The sequence below is a fragment of the Adiantum capillus-veneris genome, chromosome 15 (assembly GCF_014529385.1).
Source record: "Adiantum capillus-veneris isolate H3 chromosome 15, ASM1452938v2, whole genome shotgun sequence".
NCBI lineage: Eukaryota > Viridiplantae > Streptophyta > Polypodiopsida > Polypodiales > Pteridaceae > Adiantum > Adiantum capillus-veneris.
Genome location: NC_140945.1, coordinates 109176903 through 109181909, shown reverse-complemented (window position 1 = coordinate 109181909; position 5007 = coordinate 109176903). Strand labels below are relative to the sequence as shown.

At 40.3% G+C, this 5007-nt stretch overlaps 1 pseudogene; it reads left to right on the top strand.

Moving 5' to 3' along the window:
• Positions 1-803: 803 nt before the first annotated feature.
• LOC147441252 (uncharacterized) lies at positions 804-1435 on the top strand (annotated as a pseudogene).
• The last annotated feature ends 3572 nt before the right edge of the window (positions 1436-5007 follow it).

The window sequence follows — 5007 nt, the reverse complement described above, 5'->3', positions numbered from 1 at the left end:
CTTGGTTCTGACCTCATAGGCCCTTTGCTTGTAGCTCAAGATATAGCATTTTTAAGCTTAGGGCCTCATGAGGTGAGAACCAAGCAAATAGAGGCCCCCTCTATTCGCTTGGTTCTCACCTCATGAGGCCCTAGGCTTAAAAATGTTATATCTTGAGCTAGATACGTCAAATTTCAGCGTTTTAAAGTGCTATCCTGAGATTTTGGGACGTTTCGGATGCATCCATGGTATTCTTTTTATATTTCTCATCGCACATCACATCGGTCTGGAGAAAGAGAGAGAGAGAGAGAGAGAGAGAGAGAGAGAGAGAGAGAGAGAGAGAGAGAGAGGGAGGGAGGGAAGGTGATGGATAGCAAGTTCTCAAAAGGTAGGGAAAGAGGGGAAGAGAGAGGGTGTATTAGAATATTAAAACATATAAAGTTGATAAATATAGATAAAGAGGAAAGAACGTGAGAGATAGTTAGAAAGATAGAGGGAGGTTGCGAGGGAGGGAGAGCGAGAGATTATTTGAGAGCAAGAGAGAAAATTAATCACAAAATCAAAACAATTATTTTTTACAGATAAAAGCTTTGGTGCTCAACTTTTTCTACTCTCTAAAGATGGCCAAGAAAACTGATGCCGGTGCTACCGTGGAGTTTATTTACAATGGAGATGCAATTGGTATAGGTCGAATAGAGAAGACTTCAAACTTGGATAAGTTACATGGAAGCAGACTGCCTTCAGGTTGTTTCTCTGTTACTGTGCTAGAAGTTTATAATGGCAAGGATGCTCCTTTGCCTCATGTTCCATCAACAAATGATGAAATGACTACTTTAAAGAAGGCAGAGAAAAGCCTTGTTGTATGGCCAAAAAGTGATCTAGTAATTTATCTGTTCCTCTCTTTAGAGCTTAAATTACATCATATTTGAGTATAGTCTATCAATGAATGATTGCTTGATAGTAGTTAATCAATCCTGTATCATTTTTTTATTTGTGTGTCACCAAGATATCACTTAGGAAAGAATAAGAAGAAATATCTACTTCTACTACAGTAACTATATCAAATAGCATGCCAGCTAATGTTCTGTCATCTCCACCTGCCACAACATCTGAGAAATCTAAAAAATTTGCAAAGAGAAAAGCTAAAGTTCAGGAAGGAGCATCGTTTAGATTTGTGGAGGACAAATACAACTCTAACAAAGAAATCGATGATAGAGAAATGGAGGCTTATTTGACAGCAGGAGCAAATGTTGGAGGAGAATTTCTCAAATACGAAGACGAAACAGTTCGGAAAGATATGTTATCAAAGAATCTAGGAAACTTGAAGGTAAACTTAGAGCTTCTTGGTTTAAGGCTATTATGAGGGTCCTTTGATTTGGTCTTTGACATGCATTGACGACTGCAGATAGAGCATGAATCACCACTACCTTGGGTTCCTCTTTGTCATTTATGGTAAAGCTAGAAAAAGCAAGACAAGTTAGCTGGGACACTAAGAGATTACAACCTCTAGCAGACACATACTTATTGGAGGGGTATTATGAACCCAAGGGAGCTTCATATGCTCTCTTGATGCTCCTGGATATCCTGCTATTGATGTAGAAAATGACATCAAGAAGACATGGGATCCCTTTTGGCATGAAGGAAACGAGGAGTTCAAGGCTGAGATTCAGGACACTTGTTGAAGCAACCTATGCGGTAAAATATTGTACACTTGGGATGGAAACCGTAGGCTAGCTGCTTGGATGGGAGTACTAAAAGAGAGTAAGCTATGTTATCAATGGATTTGATTTGCAAGCATGTATGAAAAAACAATAAATAATTGTCCTTTCTTGTGATGTTAGGTGTTGCGTACGAAAAAGATGCAGATCTGTAACCTCGAGTTTGAGTAGAACTAGTTAAAGTGGATTTGTCAAATGAGGCCGACATGTTGAGCATAGTAATGTGTATAAACAAGTAACTTGTTTGGTAGAGTGCACAATTGTCTGGAAATAGTGTGAGATTGACTTGTGGGTTGAATTGCTTCAATTTTTGTAGATTGAATGAAACATGATACATATCCACATCATACACGGACATGGTGCGAGCAATGGGTCTTGCTTCAAAAGAAACAATCATGGAGAAACTACCATGTGTAGTATACAGTTGGATGTAGGCAGAGATCCATAAAAGGGTGGGGAGAAAGTATTGGTACAATGTGCTAGGTGCACTAATGTCATAGCTTCTACATCCAGTATGTGTTCTCGGATTGTTCGCTTGTTAGTCAAAAAGTATTGTGTTCATAAATTTGTTTGCTCATTGGCGCCATGTCTGTAGAAAAATATATGCTTGCCTTGAAAAAAATTATGGCAGAGAACAATAGTATGCTTCCGACCGGGTTTCAAGCAACATACAAAAAAGCCTCTTTGAGGCAGACGCACAGTCTAAAAAAATGACAAGATATGCGTTGGCGATTGTTGACCTTGCATTGGGAGATGAATGGTAGGACATTGCAGGCAATCGAGTGGACAGGTCGGCCAAAGTGGATAACAAAAGGAAAGATTGGATGGGTTGGCATGTGCAATTCTTCTCTTGGACAAAAAGACATTCATCCTGCGTGTGATGGCCTCTATTGATCGAGGAGATGTTAAGAATTTGAACATTCCTCAGACTGATGGGTACATTTGATTGCCTAGTCTTTGGACAATTTAGTCTTGGTGATAGATCATGTCATAATCATTTTTACGTTGTCACATGAGAGTCCGTCGTTTTTTGAAAGTGGTTGAGGATCGAAGTTTTCTGGTCTTCCATTCTTAGAGAGGCAGAGAATGTATACAGTTGTACCCGTAGTATAGATTTACAATTGATGCCTAGATTGGACCTGGAGTCGTTCATCAAGGATGCTAAATTGACACATGAGGGCAAGACCTTTGCTTATGAGCTAGGCGTAATGAAAAAGGGAACTTAATCTGAGTCAAGCAAAGCATTGGCGGATGCAAGAAAAAGGAGCCTTTGCATATATGCACAATAGACAATTGCAGTGCAAACGATAATTGAAATTTAATGCTAACAATACACTTGCTTGTGTTAGATGGCTGCAGATGTGCAAGTTTAACATAAAAGGGGTCAGGCCCTTACAAACAATGCTTGAAATTGAAAAATCAGAGCATATTTTGAACCCAATGCAGATAGCATGCAACTTTAGGAGCAGAGTCTATCAGGATTTGCCCTGGTTCTTCGAGTATGATGAGGGATACTTCCCTCCGAATGAAGAGAAGGTACACAACGGTGTAGTGAAGGATAGACAGGAAAGAGCATGTGGAGGCACACACACATTTGCGATAGCAAACTCAAGTATCCAAATGCCTCAATTGGAAGGGTTTGATACAACATCTCATGTGTGAAAGTTAATGCCTTTATTGCATAGTGCCTGCTCCCATCGTTCGTGTTGGGCTATCAGATTCTGAAGTGCCTGAATGGAACAGAATGGAGGTGTGTAATTTTGGAGAGCTTGCCTATCCAACGCTATCTACATCAAATGACCGAGGTGTGTTCGTAGTCATTTGCTTGTCGAATAATTATAAAATGGTACATTATATTGCCACTGTTGGTGGATGGTGTGAAGACCACACAAATGTGGTTGTTTGCAAAACACCGATATGCAAGAAGGATAATAGACACTTTTGGTGTCTGTAATGAGGAAAGAGCACACCCGGACTTACGAGGCAATTGACATACCGTCGGACGATGCCTGGTTTGATGGGCTAGATGAGAGTGATTAGACAAAGGACATTGATGGGACACCTATGCGAGGTAATCTAAGACACCGATTAATCATAGTAAATTTTGTCTATATCTTTGACTTTTGTTTGTCGTGCAAGAGGTATGGAACATGGGCATTGGCAATTGCTTGCCCAATATACAAATGAGAACGAATTGTTGTACAATACGGAAGTGACTGTGGGGCAGTGGCTTTGCTGGGAAGCCAGATGGGCTGAATGATGACAATATTTGAGAGCATCGAGAGCCCCTTTGTACTATCTTGGATCTAGAGGTTCCTCTACATTATAATTTTTTTGTGATGTGTACTTGCTAAGTGAATCATGATTGCTACTTTGCTTAGTCTTCCATAGGCCCCAACAAGGTAGAGCAAGGAAAGTCAATAAAACGCAGGAGAGCAAGGAGGCCAAAGCACAACAAGGAAACGACACAAAGTCACAACAAGAAAACAAACCAAAGCACACTAAGGCAAGGATCTGGGCAAGGTAAGGACAACAAAACTAAGCAAGGAAAGGATGAGAAGGAAGGTCAGAAGGTGAAAAACATTTAGTGACAACAAGAAAGAAAGAGAAAATCCTTTAAGGCCATAAAATTGAAGTCAATGTTTAACAAGAGAATTTCTATGGGGTGTCTAAGGTCTTAAGGAGACACTCAAACCTATTGTCCCAAATTACACCTTGACAGAGATTGATATGAAGTGGACAAGGACAAATTTTGCTAAGCTCCAAGAGCTATCTCACAATTTCCGTATTTATCTTTTCCAAGGTGCCTACATTTATGCATGCCATGCTAGAGGGTCACCCTTTTTGACAAAGACATAATCATTTTCAAGAGTCGGAGGCATTAATCATGGTAAGTTTAAAGCCTATCCCAATGCATTATGAGAAAACATACAATATCCTCAAAATTCCCCTACACAGAAAGCACAAGGAGGGGGGGGGAAAAGGAAAATACACTTGACAATACACAATATGCCTCTCTACAACTAGAGCGTAAACACCTCTCAAAAAACTCAAACTTCTCAGCAAACCTTTGTTTGCACACACCCAAACACACACTCATAAAAATTGCGGCTTGCGACACACCAACTGACAAGATCGGTTCTCAATCACACAATCACACACACAACCTATCTCTCTCTCTCTCCACCACAAATAGCACGGAGGGCTCACGCAACCAACACCAGTGCACAAAAGAAGCTAAGGAATCGGATGGTTCACGATTATCCATGATATCGGACGGTAGATCCGCTCCAAATGAGTGGTGAGGACA